The sequence below is a fragment of the Mobula hypostoma genome, chromosome 9 (genome assembly GCF_963921235.1).
Source record: "Mobula hypostoma chromosome 9, sMobHyp1.1, whole genome shotgun sequence".
Classification (NCBI taxonomy): Eukaryota; Metazoa; Chordata; class Chondrichthyes; order Myliobatiformes; family Myliobatidae; genus Mobula; species Mobula hypostoma.
In genome coordinates, this window is record NC_086105.1 from 81,624,266 (window position 1) to 81,650,962 (window position 26,697).

Consider the following 26,697-nt stretch of genomic DNA (forward strand, 5'->3'; position numbering starts at 1 on the left):
TGTGCATCTCCCTCATTAATTGGTTTATGGTTATCATCGGATGTACTGAGGTACAGTGAAAACTTGTCATGCATTCTGTTCATACAGATCAAGTCATACCTTGAGGCAGTACAAGGTAAAAAAATTGTAGATTGCAGAATATAGAGTTACAGTAACAGAGGAAGTGCGGGGCATGAGGGCAATAAGGTGCAGGTTAGATTGTGAGGTCAAGGGTCCATCTTAACATTCTAGGAAAAATTCAATAGTCTTAGCAGAATATGTCCTTGAGGCTGGTGGTGTATTATTTCAGTCTTTTGTATTTTCTGCTCAGTGAGAGAGGAGAGAAGGGAAAATATCCTTGGTGGTGAGGTCTTTGATGATACAGGCTGCTTTACCGAGACAGCAAGAAGTATAGATAGAATCAATGGACAGGAGGCAGATATCCATGGTGTGCTGAGCTGTGTCCACAATGATCTGAGTTTCTTATAGTTACGTGTGGTGTAGTTACAATACCAAGCCACGATGCATCCAGATGAGATGCTTTCTATGGTGCTTTGATAAATATTGCTGAGGGTCAAAAAGAACACGCCAAATCTCATTGTCTTCCTGAGGAAGTAAAGGACCAAGCTTTCTTCGTCCTTTTTGTGTTTATTTTATTTAATTTTTATGTAGAGATACAGTGCAAAATAGGACCTTCTGGCCCACTGAGCCGCACTACCCAGCAAGCCACTTAATTCGCCCTGGCTCAATCACCAGACTATTTACCTACTAACTGGTACATATTTGGACTGCGGGAGGAAGCTGATGCATTCCTTTGGAGGACATACAAACATACAGATACTTCAGAATTGAACTCCGAGCTCTGACGCCCCAAGCTACAATAGTGTCACCCAATGTCATTTTGGCATGAATGTATGCAGGCCAGGATGGACTCATGGTGATATTCACACCAAAGCACTTGAAGCCCTCAACCTTCTCCACCTCAGCACTGCTGGTCTACCTTTCTGAAGTTATGACCCATTCTTTTGTTTAGCTGATATTGAGGGAAAGGTTGTTCCCATCTTCTGAAATCGTCTCTGAATATTACCATAGCCTCTATTAAGACGCTTCCTGAAAGCCTGCTTCTTTCTACAAAGATTTTGGTTATCTTGCCCATATCTCTCTGTTTCTTGAGATGTTTTCCTATATTAAAGAGGTGCATAATTTCAAGCTGTTTCCAATGTAATATTTTCAAGTTTTTATATGGCAGTGGTTTTATAAATTTGGAATGATGAGGTTCCAAGAGAAGCCAAGGACTTAAAACCACATCAAGAATGTAAAGGCGGGAGGAGAAGATGGCAGCGCGCCGTGCATGCGCAGCTCTCCGGTGAAAAATGATGTCGTATCTATTAAATAGGGGCCATGGACAATTCTGATTTGATGGAGAATGGATGTGAAAGCACAGAGGAACATCTGGAAAAATTTCTGAAACGCCCGTTCACTGCTGTCGGTACTGTGTGGTTGGGAATCTTTTGGAGGGTAGGCCTCAAAATTCCCCGCCTTGCCTGCTTTTGGCAACCGAGAAAGAGGTCGAATCGTTCGGACAGAGATGGCGCTCAGTACTTGGTGTCGGAGAGCTGATCAGAGCTCGAAGTTTTCGGATGACTCAGAGTCGGATTGTGGTCGGCATGGCAGGGAGAGTTTTTCTTCCTTCTCCCGTCTGCGTGAGATGTGGGACATTAGAGAAACTTTGAACTTTACTGTGCTCACGGACTTCTTCATCAAGTTGTGGTATTGTGCACTATTGTAACTATATGTTGTAATTTTGTGGTTTTGTCAGTTTTTTTAGTCTTGGTTTGTCCTGTGTTTTGTGATATCACACCGGAGGAAATAATGTATCATTTCTTAGTGCATGCATTACTAAATGACAATAAAAGAGGACTGTGTGTCTTCATAATCTGAAAAAAAAAGAACTTAAATGGAGAATGACTGATGCATGTACAATTCAACCACCTGCCTTATTGTTTATTTTCTACTCTCACACAATCCTCCTTACAATTCACATAGAACAGGGAGCAGTATTGCACAGGAACAGACCTTCAACCCATGATTTTGTGCAGAATGAATTATCTAGCAGAATATCCAATAATTTTGTGAGCTGCCTGCAAATCGTTGCCGTATGTCGCCAGGACCATTTTTTAACTGACTTCCAGAAAGCCATCTTGAAGTGGCAATTTCAGACCAAACTTAAAGCACAGAAGAATGCTCACCAGCTGTGCCAGGGCTTGAATGCTATCACCTCTTACAAAGTAAAACCAAGCAACATACAGTATATGACATAGGTATCACTCCCAGATGGGCTGAATGCCTTTTATGCTCACGTTGACTAGCATGCTGGGACTCAACCTCACAAACTCCCACAGACCCTGATGACCTTGTGATTCAGTCAGAACTGGGACTTCAGTGAGAACATAACTGGCAGGGAACATAAAAAGTGACTGTAAAAGCTTTTATAGATATATGAAAAGAAAAAGATTGGTTAAGACAAATGTAGGTCCCCTACAGACAGAAACAGGTGAATTGATTATGGGGAACATGGACATGGCAGACCAATTGAATAACTACTTTGGTTCTGTCTTCACTAAGGAGGACATAAATAATCTTCCAGAAATAGTAGGGGACAGAGGGTCCAGTGAGATGGAGGAACTGAGGGTAATACATGTTATTACGGAAGTGGTGTTAGGGAAATTGAAGGGATTAAAGGCAGATAAATCCCCAGGGCCAGATGGTCTGCATCCTGCAGTGCTTAAGGAAGTAGCCCAAGAAATAGTGGATGCATTAGTGATAATTTTTCAAAACTCTTTAGATTCTGGACTAGTTCCTGAGGATTGGAGGGTGGCTAATGTAACCCCACTTTTTAAAAAAGGAGGGAGAGAGAAACCGGGGAATTATAGACCGGTTAGCCTAACATTGGTGGTGGGGAAAATGTTGGAGTCAGTTATCAAAGTTGTGATAACAGCACATTTGGAAAGCGGTGAAATGATCAGACAAAGTCAGCATGGATTTGTGAAAGGAAAATCATGTCTGACGAAGCTCATAGAATTTTTTGAGGATGTAACTAGTAGAGTGGATAGGGGAGAACCAGTGGATGTGGTATATTTGGATTTTCAAAAGGCTTTTGACAAGGTCCCACACAGGAGATTAGTGTGCAATCTTAAAGCACACAGTATTGGGGGTAAGGTATTGATGTGGATAGAGAATTGGTTGACAGACAAGAAGCAAAGAGTGGGAGTAAATGGGACCTTTTCAGAATGGCAGGCAGTGACTAGTGGGGTACCGCAAGGCTGAGTGCTGGGACCCCAGTTGTTTACAATATATATTAATGACTTAGATGAGGGAATTAAATGCAGCATCTCCAAGTTTGCGGATGACACGAAGCTGGGCAGCAGTGTTAACTGTGAGGAGGATGCTAAGAGGATGCAGGGTGACTTGGATAAGTTAGGTGAGTGGGCAAATTCATGGCAGATGCAATTTAATGTGGATAAATGTGAGGTTATCCACTTTGGTGCCAAAAACAGGAAAACAGATTATTATCTGAATGGTGGCCGATTTGGAAAAGGGGAGGTGCAACGAGACCTGGGTGTCATTATACACCAGTCATTGGAAGTGGGCATGTATGTACAGCAGGCGGTGATAAAGTCGAATGGTATGCTGGTACTCATAGCAAGAGGATTCGAGTACAGGAGCAGGGAGGTACTACTGCAGTTGTACAAGGCCTTGGTGAGACCAGACCTGGAGTATTGTGTGCAGTTTTGGTCCCCTAATCTGAGGAAAGACATCCTTGCCATAGAGGGAGTACAAAGAAGGTTCACCAGATTGTCTCCTGGGACGGCAGGACTTTCATATGATGAAAGACTGGATCAACTAGGCTTATACTCGTTGGAATTTACAAGATTGAGGGGGGATCTTATTGAAACATATAAAATCCTAAAGGGATTGGACAGACTAGATGCAGGAAGATTGTTCCTGATGTTGGGGAAGTCCAGAACAAGGGGTCACAGTTTGAGGATAAAAGGGAAGCCTTTTAGGACCGAGATTAGGAAAAACTTCTTCACACAGAGAGTGGTGAATCTGTGGAATTCTCTGCCACAGGAAACAGTTGAGGCCAGTTCATTGGCTATATTTAAGAGGGAGTTAGATATGGCCCTTGTGGCTAAAGGGATCAGGGGGTATGGAGGGAAGGCTGGTACAGGGTTCTGAGTTGGATGATCAGCCATGATCATACTGAATGGCGGTGCGGGCTAGAAGGGCCGAATGGACTACTCCTGCACCTGTTTTCTTTTTTTTTTAACAACATCCTTTAGGTGGCTGAACCCATAGAAAACATTTGGCCCAGATGTTGTACATGACCGAGTACTGAAGACATATGCCAATCAACTGACTTAAATAACAGGATTGAAAATCAGGTTGAATGGTGCCACAACAAAAACCTCTCACTCAATGTCAGCAAAACCAAAGAGCGGATTAAGTGTCATTACAAAGAAGGCATAGCAGCACCTTTACTTCCTCAGAACTTTGCACAGATTTGGCAAGTCATCTGAAACTTAGGCAAACTTCCACAGATGCACAGTGGAGAGTGTCCTGACTGATTGCGTATGGAAACACCAATGTTCAAGAACAGAAAAGCCGGCAAAAGTGGTGCTCACATCTCGGTCTATCAGAGGTAAAGCTCTCCCCAACACTGAGCAGATCTACAAGGAGCACTGCCACAAGAAAGAAGCTGGCGAATGACACCCATGACCAAGGCCACATTCTCTCCACACTGTCACTATCAGAAAGGAGGTACAGGAGCTACAGGTCCCACACCACCAGGTTCAGAAACAGTTACTACCTTCTACCATCAGGCTCCTGAACTAGCATTAATAACTTCACCCACCTCAACACTGAACTGATTCCTAAACACAACCTATTAGCTCACTTTCAAGGATCCAACAACTCATGTTCTCGGTGTTATTTATTTGGTTGATAATTTATTGTTGTTTTTTATATAATATTTGCACAGTTTGTTTCATTTTACACATTGGCTGTTTGTCAGTCATTCTTTTGTGTGTAAATTTTCATTCATTCTATTATATTTCTGTGTTCTACTGTAAATCTCAAAAAAGCAAATCTCAGGGTAGTATATGGTGATATATACCTACTTTAGTAATAAATTTACTTTGAACTTTGAATTAAGCTAACCATGCCTAATTACACCAATCCACAAGGTCCATCATTATCTCCATATCATGTACCTACAGAAGAAGCCCTTCAACACCTCAATATCTACCTCCACCACCATCCCTTGTGCATTCCAGACACTCAAAACTCTGTAAAAAGTCTATCCTGCACATCCTCTTTGGATTTACCTCCTTTCTTCCCTCTAACCATTGGAAGAAGATACTGGTTGCCTACTCTATGTTTCTTGTAATGTTATACTTCTATTAGTCTCCCCTCAGCATCCACCATACCAGATAAAACAACCCAAGTATGTCTTACCTCTCCTCATAGCTCATGCCCTCTAATCCAGGCAGAATCCTGGAAAACCTCTTCTGCATCCTCTCTAAAGCCTTCACATTCTCCCTGTAATAGAGTGACCAGAGCTGATCGGTATTGCATTACTCCAGCTGTGGCCTAACTAGTGTTTCATAAAGCCGCAACATAACCTCCTGATTCTTGAACTCAGTGCCTCGCCTAATGCCATATGCCTTTTTAACTACCTTATCAATGTGTGCAGCTACTTTCAGGGAACATGGACATGGACCACAAATTCTGTTAAGGATCTTGCCATTAACAATGATGCATCCCTTTAGATTTGTTCTCCCAAAGTGCAGCATTTTAACGGGTTAAACTCCATTTGCCATTTCTCTGCCCATACGGCAACTGATCTGTATCCTTTAACAATCTTCTACACTATCCACAGCACCACCAATCTTTGTATCATCTACGAATTTACTCCCCCACCATCCATGTATTCATCCAGGCCATTTACCATATATCACAAACACAGTTAAAAAGAATGTTACTGCTTATTTGATATTCATTAAAAATGATGTTATATTAAATCTACATCTCCCATTCATTTCTTTGCATTTTGTGTTGCGTTTCCAAAATTTCGCAAACTGCTGGATTATTTAACCGCCTTGCTTTCACATGTGTACTACATCAAGCTCAATGTAACTGAGTTATTTCCCAGAATATGATGCCAGTCTAGTACCTTCAGCAAATATATTTCCTCTATGGTCATGTATTTTATCTTCAAAAACACAGAAGTAGTTAGCCAGAAATTGTATCAGTTAATTTATGATAGTCACTGAGGCAGAGAGCCACCATGTGCTTCAGAGCATTCACTGTGTAGTCAGATTAGCCCAATAATTACTTATGAAAGCTGTTAAAAAGTGAAAACTAGGTGTCAGTCCTGGTTATGTGTCGGAATTGGAGAACTAGAATTGTTCATTTTTGAATAAGCCAGGTTTCAAAATAAAGGAGGTTTTTACAGTCAAACTTAAGCAGCTTTACAGATAAGGCAAACAGAAGCTATTCCTTGAGTAAGATGAATAGTGGAAATTAATCACTTTATGCCTGTAAAAGAACAGGATAGATACTTCAGAATTATTTGTATAGCTTTGGGGAAAACAAACTGACTAAATTGCTCTCAGGGAGCTGGCATAGAAGCAATGGGTTGAATGGCCTCTTTCTGTACCATAACAGTTTTATGATTCAATGTATTGGATTAGTACCAGAGACTATAGAATTAATTCAACTGGCCAATGCACAGCATTACTAAAAGCTACAGAGGGTTGTAAACTTAGCCAGCACCATCATTGAGGACATCATCAATAGGTGATACCTCAAAAAGGCAACATTCATCATCAAGGACCCCCACCACACAGGACACGTTCTCTTCTCATTACTACCATCAGAGACGAGCTACAGCAGCCTGAAGATACATTCAATGTTTTAGGAACAGCTTCTTCGCACATCCACCCCCACCACCATCAGATTTCTGAATAGACAATGAGCTAACCCATAAACACTATCTCACTATCTTGATACCTTTTTGCACTACTTATTTATAATTTTAGGATTTCTTATTGTAACTTGTATTTTAAATGTAGTGCACGGTACTGCTGCCACAAAAGATCAAGTTTCGTGACATATGTCGGTAATATTAAAGCTGATTCTAATTCTGAAGTATGCAGTGAAATTGTTTACAAACAATGGATAGTGAAGACCTGGAATGCGCAGACTGAGATCCCGATGAATAGAAATTCTGCAGGAATTTGCAAAAGGTAATTAAACAGAATTGCCACAGGAGGTGCCACATAGCCCATTGTGTCTATGTTTTCAATACAAGCTCTTATCCTGAGCGACAAGTCCTCACTAGAGCCCATGCAGACCTCTGCTTTATTTTCTGAGCTGTTTTATCATTCTTCCTTGCTGTGTGTTGCACTTGACCTTACTCTTCTTGGTTTATAGTACTCACAAGAAACTGGTTCACCATCATGTCACCATCATGCGAGACCCAAGGTCACTCCATAACAGAGCACAGGTGGAATTGTGCACATCCAGAGGCCAATCTCAATGCACAGTAAGTGAAAATGTAAGTTATTGCAGATACTGTAAATCAGAAATACAATCAGAAAATGTTGGAAATGTTCAGGGAGCATGTGAAGGTGTCTCACTCTGAAAAGAGCCTGGTTGATTTTTTGTAGTAATATAAATTACCCCAAAGTTGTTAATATGGTAGTCACTGTGGGAAGAATAATTTTCAATTGCATAGTATTGAGAGAAACCAGTGACGTGTAATTGAATTTTGAAGCATGTATCTTTAAAGACTATTATCACTTGTACATTTCTGCCTGATTCTTTGCTACCCATGGTTCTCTTCAATGACATATCCTGCGAAACTAAGTATTAAATGGATATAGAATTGTTTAATCCTTTACAAATCCCTTTCCGTCTAAATTCTGATTCAGATAATCAATTCAGAATTTTTTATTCTGGTGATAAATTTACTCCTCAAATTAACTTCATTGCTCAAGTGGTTTGTCAGAACAAGTGCAGTGATTACGTAAAAGAAAATTAAAACCATTTACTTATCATGCTAATATTCTCAAACACGGGCAGTTCAGTCTTTGCAGATACTTAGCTATGATCAATGCCAGCTGTACCCTGTAAAGAACTCCATATTGGAGCCCTAAGCATGAAAGTGATAAAAACTTTAACTGGATTTCATAGATAATTACTTGAAATACAACAGCTGGAAATTTTTATTCTTGATTCACCAAGTCAGGGCATACAATCACATATTTTAACTTCGAGGAGCAGAGATCATGGGTTAGCATCATTTTGCACAACTCCAGGAGAGAAAGAAGTGCTGCCTTGAAGAAAATTAGTTTAATCTACATACTCTTGTGTGAACTTTTTCACTCGTTTGGCAGTCAGTTTCTCAGTTATCAATGGGTTTTCATTATTCATAGCAGTTGCTATCCAGTGCAAAAACACATTATTGCATAGGTAAATTTCATTCTTCATTAAGAGTGAATCAGGAGGGCTAAAAGAAGGCATGAGGTTGCTCCAGCGGACAAAGTGGAGGAGAATTATAAGGCACTCTACAGATGAAAGCGTCGAGGAAGACTGAGATATCCAAGTGAATGCAGCAGGTGAGTGAGAATTCAGTGGCGACTGCCTGCCTTTTCATCACTGCCAGAGAAGGAGTCTATGAGCCGCCTATCGCTGTGTGGCTCATGGTGGCAGGCAGATAGGCCTCTCTGCCTCGTGTGGTGTCCCTCTCTTTTGATGATCTCAGAGAATATTGTCGTGGTTCTACGTTTATGGATTGGACTGTTACATTTACGGTTTGGGACTTTATTAGAGTAATGGTTTTTATATCTCTTCCTTCAGTTAGTCCTGAAGAAAGGTCTCGGCCTGAAACATCGACTGCACCTCTTCCTATAGATGCTGCTTGGCCTGCTGCGTTCACCAGCAACTTTGATGTATGTTAATGGTTTTTATATTCTGTGTTTGGTCACCTGTTCCTTTTCCGTTTTGTTGTATGATGGGAAGGGGTATGGGGGATGATGTTCTGTTGTGTTCTGTTAGTTTTTTTGTGTGCAGGGAGAGTGGGTTTGGGGGTTGATGTTCTAGTTTGGTTTTGTGCAGGGGAGGGTGGTTTGGAAGGGTTGATGTTCTTGTTTGGTTTTGTGTTGGGGGAGGGGTTGTTTGGGGGTTGATATTCCTGTATGGTTTTGGACAGGGGAGGGGGTTTTGGAAGGATTGATGTTCTTGTTTGGTTTTGTGCAGGGGGGAGGGGATTTTGGAAGGGTTGATGTTCTTGTTCGATTTTGTGCAGGCGGAGGGGTTGTTTGGAGGTTGATGATCGGGATGCCATTTTTTGTTGTGCAAGAGCGCGGGATTGATATTCTCTCTGAATGACTTTCATTGCTTTCTTTGTTTTGTAGCTATCTAGAGAAGACAAATCTCAGAGTTTCATATGTATGAATACTTTGATAATAAATGAACCTTTGAACAAATTGGGACAAAATTGGTCCATTTGAAGATCAGCATGGTTATCTATGCATGGAGCTGAAAGAGATGGGGGAGATCTTAAATGGATTTTTTGTAACTGTATTTACTCAAGGAATAGACACAGAGTCTATACAAGTGAGGCAATACATTAAAGAGGCACAGACCATATCTGCATTGTAGATGTTTGCTGCCTTGAGGAAAAATAGGGTGGATAAGTCCCCAGGGATTGACAAGGTGTTCCCTCTGACCTTGTGTGAGGTCTGTGCAGAAAGTGAAGGGGCCCTGGCAGAGTTATTTAAGATGTCCTTTACTGGAGGATAGCTAATGTTCTATCCATACTATCCTTTGGTCTTAACAGTCACATACCTACAGATACTGACTGCAGTTTTTCAACAGTAAACCCACCATCTTCCTCGGTCACTGGTTAGTCAAATAACAAGTCCCCCTTGAGACACCTCCTTATATTCCCTGTTGAGTAAGTATGTGACTGTTAAGACCAAAGGCTAGGATGGATAGATTTGATAACCTGTCACAAAGCTTCTGTAGTCAGATAGCCAAAGTTGTTCCATTGTTCAAGAAAGACTTTATGAATAAGCTAAGAAGTAACAGGCCAGTGAGCCTGACATCAGTAGTGGGCAAGTTATTGGAAGATATTCTAAAAGACAGGATATTTAAGTATTTGGATAGACAGGAGCTGATTAGAAATAGTCAATGTGGCTTTGTACATGGTAGGTCATGTCTAAACAATCTTAACATTTTTAGAGGAAGTTGCCAGGAAAGTTGATAAAAGAAAAGCAGTGAATGTTGTCTGCATGGACTTTAGCAAGGCATTTGACAAAGTCTTGCATGGGAGGATGGTCCAGAAGGTTTAGTTGCTTGGCATTCAGAATAAAGTAGTAAATTGGATTCAAATTTGCCTTCTTGATAGGAGGTTGAGAGTGTTAGTAGATGCTTGCCTCTCTGATTGGAAGACTGTGACCAGTGGTGTGCCACATGGTTTGGTGCTGGCTCCATTGTTGTTTGTCATCGATATTGACAACCTGAATGATAACGTGGTAAGTTGGATCAGCAAATTTGCGGAAGACACCAACACAGGGGGCATAGTGGACAATGAGGGAGGCTATCAAATCTTGCAGTGGGATCTGGACCAGCTGGATAAATGGACTGAAAAATGGCAGATGGAATTTAAGCAACACACACAAAATGCTGGAGGATCTCGGCAGGTCAGGCAGCATCTATGGAAAGGAGTAAACAGTTGATGTTTCAGGCTAAGAACCTTCAGTAGGATTGGAGAAAGATGAGGAGAGTTAAAAGGTGAAGGGAGGGGAGGGAGAAACACAAGATAATAGGTGAAACTAGGCGGGGGAAGGGTGAAGTAAAGAGCTGGAAAGCTGATAGGTGAAAGAGTAAAAGGGCTGGAGAAGGGAGAATCTGATAGGACAGGACAGAAGGCCATAGAAGAAAAGGAAGTGAGAGGAACAGCAGAGGGAGGTGATGGGCAGGTAAGGAGAAAAGGTGAGAGAGGAAAACAGGAATAGGAATGGTGAAGTGGGCTGCAATTACTGGAAGTTTGAGAAATCGATATTCATGCCATCAGATTGGAGGCTACCCAGATGGAATATAAGATCTTGCTCCTCCAACCTGATTGTGACAATACAGAAGGCCATGAACTGACATGGCAGAATGGGAATGAGAAGTAGAATTGAACTGGGTGGCCATTGGAAAGTCACGCTTTTTCTGGCGGATGGAGTATTGTGTGCAGTTTTGGTCACCTACCTACAGGAAAGCTATCAATAAGATTGAACGAGTACAGAGAAAATTTCTAAGGATACTGCTGGGACCTGAGAACCTGAGTTACAGGGAAAGGTTGAATAGATTAGGACTTTCTTCCCTAGAGCGTAGAAGAATGAGGGGAGATCTGATAGAGTTACATAAAATTACAAAGGGTACAGATAGGGTAAATACAAGTAGGCTTCTTCCACTGAGGTTGGGTGGGACTAAAACTAGAGGTCATAGGTTAGGAGTGAAAGATGAAATATTTAAGCGGAACATTTGCGACCAGAAAACATTAAATTTCATGACATATGTTAGCGATAATAAACCTGATTCTGATTCTGATCCATAAGCACATCAAGAAAGTAAGCCTGGCACTATTTCATCAGCATGAATTGATATATATTGTCCCTCATTGATGAATGACAGTGGTTGAAATAACTGAGCCACTGTGGTTATGGTTGGCTACCCACAAGTGCAGAGAATGCCTGAGTGCTTTCATATTGCTGTGAGGACATCCTCAGGACCAGTCAAGAGCTTTCATAAACTGTAATGAGTTTCACTCCAGCAATGCGTACTTTGAAAGTGGTCATCACATTAATCATTGTCCTGTCCCTCTGCATCTTTCAAGTTTTGTGGCAGTCTAACACATTACACTGCCAACATTGGGCAAACTTTCCAGTCGTGACTCATGAAAGCCATTGGTTACTCCAGCACACCTCTACACAACAGAAGAACCAGCAGTAAAGTCACAATACTTATCCCACTCATGACTGATGTAAACGCAAGGCAGAAGCAGGTGAAGTGGGACCAGTAGTTGCCCTGTGGGTGCTGATAATGGTGGTATGATAGCGTAATAGTTAGCATTACGTTTTTACAGTGCACAACAACACAGGTTCAATTTGGCCTCTCTGTAAGCAGCTTGTAGTTTCTCCCCATGAGCACATGAGCTTCCTCCTGGTGCTTCAATTTCCTCCTGTACGAAGGGGTTAGTCGGTTAGCTGGTGACATGGATGTAATTGGGTGGAGCAGCTCTTTATGCCAGAAGGGTCTGCTGCTGTGCTGTGTCTTAAATAACTGAATGAAGAAATAAACAAACAGCATTACAGCACGGTACAGGCCCTTCGGTCCATGATGTAGTGCCGTCTCATTCACCTACTCCATTATCAAGCTAACTCTTCCCTTCTACATAACCCTCCATTTTTCTATCATCTATTTGCCAAGAGACTCTTAAATTACTCCAATGTATCTGCTTCTACCACCACCTCTGGCAGGGAATTATATGCATCTACTCTGTGTAGAAAAAGGGTTCAATAACTCTACTGGGTGTTTTTATAGACCACCCATTAGTAACAGGGACATCGAGGAGCAGATAGGGAGACAGATTCTGCAAAGGTGTAATAATAACAGAGTTGTTGTGGTGGGAGATTTTAATTTCCCAAATATCGATTGGCATGTCCCTAGAGCGAGGGGTTTAGATGGGGTAGAGTTTGTTAGGTGTGAAGGTTTCTTGACACAATATGTTCATAAGTCTATAAGAGGAGAGGCTGTACTTGATCTGGTATTGGGAAATGAACCTGGTCAGGTGTCAGATCTCACAGTGGGAGAGCATTTTGTAGATAGTGATCACAAATCTACCTTCTTTACCATAGCATTGGAGAAGGATAGGAACAGACAAGCTAGGAAAGTGTTTAATTGGTGTAAGGGGAAATATGAGGTAGGAACTCAGGAACTTGGAAGCATAAATTGGAAACAGATGTTCTCAGGGGAACATATGGAAGACATGTGGCAAAAGTTCAGGGGATATTTGTGTGGAGTTCTACATAGGTACGTTCCATTGAGACAGGGAAATGATGGTAGGGTACGGAAACCGTGGTTTACAAAGGCTGTTGAAAATCTAGTCAAGAAGAAAAGAAGAGCCTACGAAAGCTTCAAAAAGCTAAGTAATGATAGAGAGCTAGAAGATTATAAGGCTAGCAGGAAGGAGCTCAAGAAAGAAATTTGGAGAGCCAGAAGGGGCCATGAGAAGGCCTTGATGGACAGGATTAAGAAAAACCCCAAGGCATTCTACAAGTATATGAAGAGCAAGAGGATAAAATGTGACAGAATAGGACCAATCAAGTGTGACAGTGGAAAAGTGTGTATGCAACCGGAGGAGATAGCAGAGGTACTTAATGAATACTTTGCTTCAGTATTCACTACGGAAAAGGACCTTGGCGATTGTAGCAGACTGAAAAGCTTGAGCATGTGGATATTAAGAAAGAGGATGTTCTGGAGCTTTTGGAAAGCATCAAGTTGGATAAGTCACTGGGATTGGATGAGATGTACACCATGCTACTGTGGGAGGTGAGGGAGGAGATTGCTGAGCCTCTGGCGATGATTGTTGCATCATCAATGGGGACAGGAGAGGTTCCGGAGGATTGGAGGATTGTGGATGTTATTCCATTATTTAAGAAGGGGAGTAGAGATAGCCCAGGAAATTATAGTCCACTTGGTAAGTTGATGGAGAAGATCCTAAGAGGCAGGATTTATGAACATCTGGAGAGGCACAAATTGATTAGGAATAGTCAGCATGGCTTTGTGAAAGGCAGTTCATGATTTACGAGCCTGACTGAATTTTTTGAGGATGTGACTAAACACAATGATGATAGTAGAGCAGTAGATTTAGTCTATATGGATTTCAGCAAGGCACTTGACAAGGCTTATTGAGAAAGTAAGGAGGCATGGGATCCAAGTGGACATTGCTTTGTGGATCCAGAACTGGCTTGCCCATAAAAGGCAAAGTGTGGTTGCACAGAGGTCATATTCTGCATGGAGTTCGGTGACCAGTGGTGTGCCTCAGGGACCCTTACTCTTTGTGATTTTTATAATTGACCTGGATGAGGAAATGGATGGGATGGGTTAGTAAATTTGCTGATGACACAAAGGTTGGAGGTGTTGTGGATAGCGTGGAGAGCTGTCAGAGGTTACAGCGGGATATTGATAGGATGCAAAAATGGGCTGAGAAATGGCAGATGGAATTCAACCGAGATATGTGGTGTGAGGTGGTTCATTTTGGTAGGTCAAATATGATGACAGTATTAATGATAAGACTCTTGGCAGTGCGGAGGATCTTGGGGTCGGAGTCCATAGGGCACTCAAAGCTGCTACGCAGGATGACAATGTGGTTAAGAAGCCATAAGGGGCATTGGCCTTCATCAATTGTGAGCCTGAGTTCAGGAGCCGAGAGGTAATGCTACAGCTATATCGGACCCTGGTCAGACCCCACTTGGAGTACTGTGCTCATTTCTGGTGGCCTCACTATAGGAAGGATGTGGAAAGTATAAAAATGGTGCAGAGGGGATTTACAAGGATGTTGTCTGGATTGGGGAGCATGCCTTATGAGAATAGGATCAGAGAACTCGGCCTTTTCTCCTTGGAGCGACGGAGGATGAGAGGTGACCTGATAGAGGTGTACAAGATGATGAGAGGCATTGATCGTATAGATAGTCAGAGGCTTTTTCGCAGGGCTGAAATGGCTAGCACGAGAGGGCACAGTTTTAAGGTGCTTAGAAGTAGATACAGATGAGATATCAGGGGTAAGTTTTTTTTACATAGAGAGTGGTGGGTACGTAGAATGGGCTGCCTGTGACAGTGGTGGAGGTGGATATGATAGGGTCTTTTAAGAGACTCCTGGACCGGTATATGGCGCTCAGAAAAATAGAGGGCTATGCGTAACCCTAGGTAATTTCTAAGGTAAGGACATGTTTGGCACAGCTTTGTCGGCCGAAGGGCCTGTATTGTGCTGTAGGTTTTCTATGTTTCTATGTTTCTAAAAACTTACCTCTGACATCCCCTCTATACTTTCCTTCAATCACCTTAAAAATATGCACCCTTATATTAGCTATTTCCATCCTGGGAAAAAACTATGAACTCGATCTACTGTATGCCTCTTATTATCTTGTGCACTTCTGTGATTATCAACTGAATACTTCATTTGAATCCCTTCCTGGATAAGATGAAAATATTTCCCATCTTCATCTTGCTAATGACCACATCCTCTCTATTGATTTTGTATTTGCTAATTCAGGAAATTACAATCCAGCTTTCGATCAATTCCTGACCGACACGGCAGAGACAGGATTTGTCAAACACAGTGGAGACAGTGTCAGAAACAGTGAGCACCATGTAGAATCATTTGCATCAACCACCTCATTGTAAACCAATCAAAGACCTTCTACAAGAACCTTTATACGTGTTATTAGCTCTGCAAATTTCCAGTATACCGAGTGGCCAGTGAGCTGCTATTCACAGATTCACAGAGCACTGAAACAGGCCCACCTGTCGATACCAACCATTGTTCCATCCTGAAAGAGTCTCATCTGCCTCTAAGTGTTTCTGTCCATGTATGTGTCCAAATGATCTTTAAATGTTGTAATTGTAGTCATTTCTTCCACTTACGTTGGCCATTCATTCCACATACACACCACCCTCTATGGAGAAAATGTTGCCCCTCAGACCCCCTTTAAATCTTTCACCCACGTCCTTATATAGCTGTAACATGATCTTTCACCTCTTCTTTTCAATACCCTGATTGATGAGGGCAAGTAAGACAAGCACTTTAAAACCAAAGAACATTAGACATATAAAAAATGAAATGGGGCCATTCAACCCACTGGTTTTCCTCTGCTATTTTATCATGACTAATTTATTTTCTCTCTAAACCCCAATTTTTTGGCCTGTCCCAGTAACCTTTCATGCCCTGACTAATCAAAAATCTATTAACCTCCACTTTAAATATATCCAAAGGCTTAGCCTCTACAGCTGTCTGTGACAATGAATTCCACAGATTCACCACCCTTTGGATAAATCAGTCATGATGGAATGGCAGAGCAGACTCGATGGGTTGAAGGGCTAAATTCTGTTCCTATGTCTTATGGTCCCATAACCATAGCAGAATTTGGCACATCTAGTACAAAATTGTGAGGGATATAGATGGGGTAAACATAAGCAGATTTTTTTCTACTGTGTTTGGGTGATACTAGAACTGGAGTTCATGGGATAAGGGTGAAAGATGAACTGCTTAAGGGGAAATTAAAGAATACATATTCACCTCAGAGGATGATGAGAATGTGAAACAAGCAAAAGTAGCAGGTGCAGGTTCAATCTCAACACTTAAGAGAAGTTTGGATAGGTGAATGGGAGGGGTATGGTCCGGAGGCAGGTCGATGTGACTCTGCAGAATAACAGTGTGGCACAGAGTTGATAGGTCAAAGGGCCTGCTTTGGTGCACTTTATGACTCCATGACTTCACTCAGGTAAAAATAAACATGTAGTTCATGCAATTTGTTTAAAAGGATGCATGCAATTCATACAAGACAGCCAGTGCGCACAGCTGCTAAGTTTCTCTACCCCTGAGTAGGTGGAGAATAGAAAAGCTAATGCCCACATGTAATAGTTCACACTGACCAAGCACTCCTCTTAATCTTAGCAAAATCCCCATGTTTATGATGTGTGGTCATACATTTCCATCATGGCTGGTATTTTTCCAAAGTTTTCTCTGTCTCTATATCTGTTTTTCTTCTCAGACTGAATTGTTGCATTTCAATTTTCATTTGGGTCTCCTCTGGGGATGGTGGAATCTGTACAGAAGAAATAACTTACAACTGAACTGCAGGGAACTAATATCCTAGTGGGAAGGTTTGTTAGTGCTGCCGGGGGGCAGGGTGGGGACGATTTAACCTAAAATTGCAGGGGGGTGGGAACCAGAGTGCCAAAACAGAACAGATAATAGAGAGGTTTGGAGAAGATGTCATTAAAACCTCAGATAAAGTGAGAAGTCAAAAGATTGAGCATGGTGTGACCAATGTCCACAGCTGGGTATATTTTAATGCAAGAAGTATTGCAAGAAAGGCAGATGAGCTCAAGGCGTGGATCAATACACAGAATTATGATACTGTACCCTTTAGTGAGATTTGGTTGCAGGAGGGGCAGGGCAGACAACTCAGTTTTCCAGGGTTCCATTGGTTTTGATGTGACAGAGCGGGAGGGATTAAAGGGCATGGGATGGCATTACCAGTCAGGGGAAATGTCATGACAGTGCTCAGTCAGAACAGACTGGAGAACTTGACTAGTGAGAGCTTATGTGTGGAATTGAGGAATAAGAAATGTATGACCAAATTAGTGAGGCTATATTATATACCACCTGACAGTCCACGGGATTTAGAGGAGCAAATTTGTAGAGAGATTGCAAACTGTGGCAAAAAACATAAGGTTGTTATAGTCAATGATTTTAACTTTCCACATATTGACTGGGACTCCTACACTGAGAATTTGTTCAGAAAAGTTTCCTTCATCAATACATAAATGTTCCAACAATAGAGTGTGTGCTACTTGATCTGCTATTAGAGAGTGAGACAGGGCAGGTGACAAAATTTTGGGTAGGAGAATACTTTGCATCTAGTGATCATAATGCCATTTGCTTCAAAGTAACTATGGAAAAAGACAGTCTGTGGGCTGAACTTCTAAATTGGCTTTGTGTGTGGTACATCATGTCGAACAAATCTTATTGAATTTTTCAAGGAAGTTACCAGAAATGTGGATGAAGGCAAGGCAGTGGATGTTGTCTACATGGCCTCTAGCAAGGCATCTGACAAGATCCCACATGGAAGGTTGGGCAGAAAGGTTTGGTTGCTCGGCATTCAAGATGAAGTATAAATTTAATTGAACATTGGCTTTGTGGTAGAAGGCAGAGAGAGATGGTAGATCATTGCCTCTGACTGGAGGCCTGTGACTGTGGAGTGACACACACATATTGGTGCAGGGTCCATTGTTGTTTGTCATCTATTTCAATGATGTGGATTATAATGTGGTTAATTGGATCAACAAATCTACGGATGAAACAAGGATTGGGGATGTGGTGGAAAGTGAGGAAGACTATCAGAGCTTGCAGTTGGAATTAGATCAGTTTGAAAGATGGGCTGAAAAATGACACATAGAATTTAAAACAGACAAGTGTGAGGTGCTGCTCTTCGGTAGGTCCGATCAGGGTAGGTAAAGAAAGCTTTTGGCACATTGGCTATCATAAGTCAATGTATTGAGTACAGAAAATGGAATGTTATGTTGAAGTTGTATAAGATGCTGGTGAGGCCTAATTTGGAGTATTGTGTGTAGTTCTGGGCACCTACCTACAGGAAAGAAGTAATTAAGGTTGAAAGAGTGCAGAGAAAATTTACAAGGATGTTGCCAGGACTGAAGGACCTGATTATAAGGAAAGATTGCATCGGTTAGGACCTTGGAATATTAGACGATTGAGGGAAAATTTTCAAGCAGACTTTTTTCACTGATGTTGTGTGGGACTATGACCAGAGGTCATGAGTTAAGGGTGAAAGGTGAAATGTTTAAGGGGAACATGAGGGAAGGCTTCTTTACTCAGAGTGTCATGAGAATGTGGAATGAACTGTTAGCACAAGTGGTCCATGAAAGTTTGATTTCAATGTTTAAAAGAAGTTAGGATAGGTATATGGAGGTAGGGGTAGTGAGGACCATTGTCCATGTGCAGGAACTAGGCAATTTAAGTGGTTCAGCATGGACTAAATAGACTGACAGGCCTGTTTCTGTGCTGTACTTTTCTATGACTCTAATTTTGTTGGCTTCGTCCTACCTGGCTAACCTCCATCAGCATCCCAATGAATCCGGCCCAAGGCTAAAGGCACTGTTCACTTTTGTTCTTCTAACACATTAGAATTTGTGTCTCCATCCACCAAAAGCAGAACTTCCCACTGGGAGTGCTTCATCAAATACCTCTGTTCCATCTCCCGAAAGTAGAACTTCCTGGTGGTCAAACATTTTATTTCAGATTCCTATTCCTGTTCAGACTTGTGCTAAGATAAGGCCACCCTCAGGCTGCAGGAGAAACGCCTTATATTCCATCTTGATAGCCCCAACCTGATGGTTTGAACATCGATTTCTCCTTCTCATAATATTTTTCTCTCCCCCTTTGCTCTTCTTCCCCTGTCTATCCTTATACCTCTTCTCACTTGCCTCTCACTTCCCCCTGGGTTACCTCTGCCTTCTCTTTCTTTTATGGTCCACTTTCCACTCCTATCAGATTCCTTCCTTTCCAGCTCTTTACCTTTCCCGCTCTTTACCTTTCCCACCCACTTGGTTTCACTTATCACCTTCTAGCTATCCTTCTACCCCTCCATCTTTTTACTCTGGAATCTTCCCCCTTCCTTTTTCGTCCTGAAGAAAGGTCTCAGCCCAAAACATCAGCTGCTCATTCATTTCCTTAGGTGCTGCCTTACCGTGTAAGCGGAATAAGTGCTACACATGCCCTTACACTTCCTCCCTTACCACCATTCAGGGCTCCAAACAGTCCTACCAGGTGAGGCGACACATCACCTGTGAGTCGGCTGGGGTGATATACTGCATCCGGTGCTCCCGATGTGGCCTTTTATATATTGGCGAGACCGACGCAGACTGGGAGACTGCTTTGCTGAACACCTACGCTCTGTCCGCCAGAGAAAGCAGGATCTCCCAGTGGCCACACATTTTAATTCCACATCCCATTCCCATTCTGATATGTCTATCCACGGCCTCCTCTACTGTAAAGATGAAGCCACACTCAGGTTGGAGGAAAAACACTTTATATTCCGTCTGGGTAGCCTCCAACCTGATGGCATGAACATCGATTTCTCTAACTTCCGCTAATGCCCCACCTCCCCCTCGTACCCCATCTGTTACTTATTTTTATACACACATTCTTTCTCTCTTTCTCCCTCTGTCCCTCTGAATATACCCATTGCCCCTCCTCTGGGTTCCCCCCCCTCGTCTTTCTTCCCGGACCTCCTGTCCCATGATCCTCTCGTATCCCTTTTGCCAATCACCTGTCCAGCTCTTGGCTCCATCCCTCCCCCTCCTGTCTTCTCCTATCATTTTGGATCTTCCCCTACCCCTCCCACTTTTAAATCTCTTACTAACTCTTCCTTCAGTTAGTCCTGACGAAGGGTCTCGGCCTGAAACGTCGACAGTACCTCTTCCTAGAGATGCTGCCTGGCCTGCTGCGTTCACCAGAAACTTTGATGTGTGTTGCTGCCTTACCTGTTGGGTGCCCCCAGCATCGTGTGTGTTACGTCATGTTCCTTTGTTTGTTCCGCTCTGATTCAGGCCAATTCAAACCTGTTCAGTCAGGCCAACCAGTTACTGGGCTTGTTACTCTTTTCATAAACCTTCAGTTTCAATCTTACCACAACACAACAGATCACAAACTACTCTTTATTGGGAAATAATCTGTTTCAGTAGGGGACTTGTTATGAATTGCTCTGACCCAGAGATCCCTCAGAAAATGCCAGTGCACAATGGCAATTGCAAGAACAGCCTCACAAAACGGCAGACCCATATCTTTATTGGCAACAATAAAAATATTTGTCTGCTTCCACTGTCCTTGACTGATTCCACCACTCTATTGGCCAACATCAGGCACGACTGTCTGGTTTGTTGTAGCATCCTCTCACAATATACGAAAAATAAGGCAAATGGCAGAAAGGGTCACTGGTTGTAGTCTACCATCTCAGCAGGACTTGTATGTGCACAGGACAAAGAAGCAGGGGGATGCCACCCACCCAGCAAACTGCCTTTTCTAAAAGTTCCCTTTTGGAGAGTACTGTAACTTTCAAAAGCTTCTCACCATCTTAAACAGTTCTTCCCCCGGCAGTTAATCTGATCAACTATTCTAATTTGCCCCCCACCCCATCTATATTTTACCCCCAACACTGCACTGCATTGTGAACAGTTTTAACCACTTTTTATAATGCCTGCAATACCTAATAAAGTGGCCACTGAATGCATGTCTGTGGTCTTCTGCTGCTGTAACCCATCCACTTCAATGCTTGACATGTGCATTCAGAGTTGCTGTTCTGCACACCACTGTTGTAATGTGTGGTTATTTGAGTTCCATCACCTCGCTGTCAGCTTGAAGCAGTCAGGCCATTCTCGTCTGACCTCTCTCATTAACAAGAAGTTTTTTGCCCACAGCACTGCTACTCTCTGGATGTTATTTTCCCCAATGTTCTCTGTAAATCCTAGAGTCTGTAGTGTATGATAATCCCAGATCAGCAGGTCCTCAGATACTCAAACATTTTGCACCAACAATCATTCTATGGTCAAAGTCATTTTGATCACATTTTGCCCTCATTCTGATGTTTGGTCTGAACAACTAAACCACATGATCGGCTGATTAGATATTTGCATTAACAAGCAGGTGTACAGTGTGTAGAATTAAGAATTATTAAATAATAAAGAATTTGATGTATATACATGACACAAAGTGGGCGTTGGGGCGAACCCAAATGCAAGACACAGACAATGAAGTACTAGGAACAGGACAGAACTAGAGCTAGGAACGTGACTGGATACAGACTAGGAGCTGGGACAAGAACACAGACTTGGGCTAGGACATTGGCTAGGCAAGACCTGGACGAGGAACTAGGAACTAGGATCCTGGACTTGGACTCCGAGCCAGAGACTGGACAAGGACCCAGAACCTGGGTCTTGACTCGGGCTTGGACCCGGGAATGAGGCGAGGACATGACGAGGCTTGGGGTCCTCGAGGCGAGGACATGACAAGGCTTGGGTTCCTCGAGGTGAGGACATGAAGAGGCTTGGGTTCCTCGAGGCGAGGACATGACGAGGGAACTCCAGCACCGGGCTGGATGAGATACTCCTGGGCTGTGCGAGAACACAAAGCCTTGATTTGGTCAAGGGAGAGACAGGAACACAAAGCCTTGATTTGGTCGAAGGAGAGACAGGAACACAGGGCCTTGGTTGAGGGAGAGACAGGAACGCAGAGCCTTGGTCGAGGAAGAGACATGGAACACAGAGCCGGGTCCCCTCCTTGGGAACAGGACTTAGGGCCGGGACTTGTACACAGAATGCTGAACACAACGAGACAGTTCTCCACACTAGGTAGCGGCAAACGGCCGGACCTACCTGGCAAAGGCGTAGACACAGAGACAGTTCCCAAAACTAGGTAACAGCAAACAGCAAACAGCCGGACCTACCTAGCAAAGGCGTGGACATAGAGATGGTTCCCAACACTAGGTAGCAGCAAACAGCCGGACCTACCTAGTGAAGGTGTGGACACAGAGACAGTTCAAAACAATGATAGACCATTCCTTATCTTGCTCCTATTAAAGGTTTGGACATGCTAGAGGCAGGAAATATGTTCCCGATGTTGGGGGAGTCCAGAACCGAGGCCACAGTTTAAGAATAAGGGGTCAACCATTTAGAACGGAGTTGAGGAAAAACTTTTTCACACAGGCGGTTGTGGTTCTGTGGAATGCTCTACCTCAGAAGGCAGTGGAGGCCAATTCTCTGGATTCTTTCAAGAAGGAGTTAGATAGAGCTCTTAAAAATAGCAGAGTCAAGGCATATGGGGAGAAGTCAGGAAAAGGGTACTGATTGTGGATGATCAGCCATGATCACAGTGAATGGCGGTGCTGGCTCAAAGGGCTGAATGGCCTACTCCTGCACCTATTGTCTATTGTCCAGCAGCTAAACTTGTCAACCATGCAGGCAAAGGTTGCAGGCAGGAAGGGATTCAGACAGGGGGTATGGACAGGAACGATCCAGCAACTGAAGCTGAACCAAGGAGCTATTTCTGTAGCCAGCCCAAAATGTGAACCAGCTGCCTCAATTAGAGCACCCAACAGAAAAAGGGAAAACCAGAAAACCTGGAATAAGGAGTGATGGACTCGACCATGAACCAGATCCGGACGTCACGGACCAGACCATGACAATATAAAAATCTTTATTATTTTAATAATTCTTTATAATTGTTAAAAGTTGTTTTTTCTTGCACATCGTGTCCTAACCAACACATCACAGCAAATTCCTAATATGTGTATATGACGTATAAAGTTGATCCTTGAACCTTAAATAATGCTGGATCTAGCCACTAGAAATTGTCCAATCAATATAGGTAATATCTTTCCAGCTATACTTTTGATGCTGCAGCCCACCAACCTGAATCCAATGGAACTTAGCAGTATTTCACTCATGTTCTACCTCGTGGGATTGTTGTCTCATCTTCCACTGGATGGATCCAACTGTTAAAATCAATTGCACACCACAGCTGCCCATCTACCAAGGTGTCTACAAATGGATTGAATAGCATCCACTATAATCTTGACAGAATGAGCACAACAGAATGTGGCATTATATTGACAGAAAGAAAGAAACTTGAATTGTGTCTTTAACAACCAGATGCTACTGTCAGACAAAACTTTTCACACCTTTGTTATTGATTTTATGCTGAAATGAAATCTGACTTAATGGCTGGAAAAGAAAATCATGAATAAGCAAAGGTCTTTCAGGTTATTTGTAATCATGGATGTATCAAATATTTTATGGAAATTGAATTAAGTGAAAAATTACAGTTAGTTAAAATATTTTCTGTGATACCTGCCAAGGAGACTTGCTGGAAGCTATTGAAATGAATTGCAATTAAAGATTCAAATTCAAAGTACATTTATTATTAATGTATCTATGCAGTATACGACACTGAGCAACACACACACAAAATGCTGGAAGAAGTCAGCAGAAACAACAAATTGTGCAGATGCTGGAAAACAAGCACAACATGCTGGAGGAAGTCAGCAGAAACAGGAAAGTGTGCAGATGCTGAAAATCTGAGCAACACACACAAAACGTTGGAGGAACTTAGCAGGCCAGGCAGCAGCTATGAAAAAAATGCAGTCAAACCCTTTGGCAGGACTGGAGAAATAAAGGCTGAGGAGTAGATTTAAAAGGTGGGGGGCGGGGGAGAGAGAAACACAAGGTGAAACCAGGTGGGGAGGGATGAAGTAAAGAGCTAGAAAGTTGACTAATGAAAGAGACGGAAGGCCATGGAAGAAAGAAAAGAGGGTAGGAGCACCAAAGGGAGGTGTTGAGTGGGCAAGGAGATAAAGTGAGAGAGGGAAAAGGGGTTGGGAAATGCTGAAGGAGTGGGGTGTGGGGGGCCATTACTGGAAGTTCGAGAAATCAATGTTCATGACATCAGGTTGGAGGCTACTCAGACGGAATTTAAGGTGTTGTTCTTCCAACTTGTGTGTGGCTTCATCCTGACAGTAGAGGAAGCCATGGATTGACATATCAGAATGGGAATGGAAAGTGGAATTAAAATGTTTGACCACTAGGAGATCTCAATTGTTCTGGCGGATGGAGGGTGGATGCTTGATGAAGCAGTCTCCGAATCTATGTCAGGTCTCGCCGATATACAGGATGCCACACCAGGAGCACTGGACACAATATGTGACCCCAACAGACTCACGGGTGAAGTATCACCTCACCTGGAAGGACTGTTTGGGACCCTGAATGGTAGTGAGGGAGGGGTGTAGCGGCAGGTGTTGCACTTGTTCCGCTTGCAAGGATACGTGCCAGGAGGGAGATCAGTGGGGACGGCTGAGTGGACAGGGGCATCATGTAGCGAGAGATCTCTGCGGAAAGTGGGGGGAGGGGACAAGATGTGCTTGGTGTTGTGATCCCGTTGGATATGATGGAAGTTATGGAGGATTTTGGAGACTGCAACCCTGAGATATGTCTTCCCACAGACAGCCACAAATCAAAGAAAACCATTGAGTCCGTTCAGAGAAAAGCTTCAAACCTCCAGCATGCAAAAAAAAGAACAAATCGCACAAAAGGCAACAGAAAGAGTGGAAAACACAGACTATAAAAGACTATAAAATACCAAACCACTAAGTTATCAAAAGAGTCCAGGCATATTCAGTCCAGTTCAGTTTAACCTAATCCAGCACTGTGTCTTCGTTATTAGCAGGCTGCAGGAACAGTCCACCTTGATCAAAGTGCACAAAAATAGCAACCAATAAAAGGAGTGACCAGATACCATAAACACATCATAATGTGAACTATAGAATTCAAACCACAAACCTTGTCGATTAAACCTTGCCCAAGACTCAGGACTTCGACACCACCCTTCAGAACCAGCGAGTGAAAGAGGGAGGGAGACCGACCTGTCATACACAGACATCTTCCTCTGGGAGCAGTGGGCAAGAGGGAGAGAGACAGACCTGTCATACACAGACATCTTCCTCTGGGAGCAGTGGGAGAGAAAGACCAGTCACCAGTAGGTAGTTGGGGATTTACAACCGCCCATCTTCCACTCTCATCCTTGTTGGTTTCAACCTTCCTCGACACTTTAACTGGTAAGATTGGTGAGAAATTGAGGCGATCATGGATTTGTTCCCTGTCTCCAGGCTTCTTGACCTACAGGCCCCACACGTCTCTTGATACCTCATCGAATTCACTCAGAGAGAGCAAAGCACCAGGTCACTCAATCAGCCAGAAAACACACCACCAAAATGTACGTTACAGGCTTTAGCAGTAGTAGAATCCCACTTGAAAGAAAAAGAAGTCGTAAAAAAAGTGAAATAAGAGGCTTTGTGAACTGTCTGGAGAATGTTGCCCTTGGTCATATTGTTCACTGGCACCATTTTCTTCTTGAAAATCAGATTGTTCTCTCAAATTGCCATGGTGGCACCAGTGAACCACAGCGATGTTCTGCTGGCTACATACAGTACTTGTAAATATACCTTTTTTAAATTACTCTCACTGCAATCTGCAGTAAGTAATTTCCCTTTAAGAAATGTGCTTTTAAATCAACTTAATGATCTGGGGATTTCATGATCTTATGAAGGACTAGGCAGAGTTAACTCTCAACCAAGGGTACAGCACCTTTAAGTGGTTCATTGTCATGGCCAGAAATGAAGCGTGAGTGGGGACTTCAAGCCAGGCTGAAACACAAAGAAATGAGACCCCGTCTACCCTTCATTTTGTTTCCAAGTATGCAGTCACTGGAGAACAAAACTGAAGACCTGAGGGCAAGATTGTTGTATCTGAGGGAAATGAGGGATTGCTGTGTTCCATGTTTGAACAAGATGTGGCTTACTCCCACCATACAGCAATCAGACCCAAAGGCTTCCCAATTCAATGGATTGACTGTGCTGCTGATTCCAGAAAGGCAAAAGGAGGTGTGTGTTTCATGATAAACTCACAGTGGTACTCTGATGTGGCAACTTTGTCAAATTCATGCTCCCCCGAACTTGAAGACCTAATAGTCAAATGCCATCAGTTCTATTAACCTTCCATAATCCTGATCACAGTTTGTATACAACCAGCAGCCAACTATAATCAATCATTTGAGATATTGCATGATGCCATCTCCATGTAGAAACAGTCCATCCCAACACATTTTAAATCATAGTCGTGGACTTCAGTCAGGTTTTTAGAAGGAACCTCTGCCCAGTTACCATCAGCATATAACCTGTAGCACCAGAGGTCCCAAACCACGAGACTACTGCTATACTGAGATAAGGAATGCCGTCCATTCCATGCCCAGAC

General features: G+C 42.8%; 1 long non-coding RNA gene across 1 annotated transcript in view; it reads left to right on the top strand.

The window, feature by feature from the left end:
* Positions 1 to 26,697, top strand: part of LOC134351288 (uncharacterized) — a 79,326-nt gene that overhangs the window by 25,940 nt on the left and 26,689 nt on the right. Inside the window, exons 2-3 of the long non-coding RNA XR_010019119.1 lie at positions 7,477 to 7,600; positions 8,905 to 8,996. This is a non-coding gene — a long non-coding RNA (uncharacterized LOC134351288). The remainder of the gene's footprint in view (positions 1 to 7,476; positions 7,601 to 8,904; positions 8,997 to 26,697) is intronic.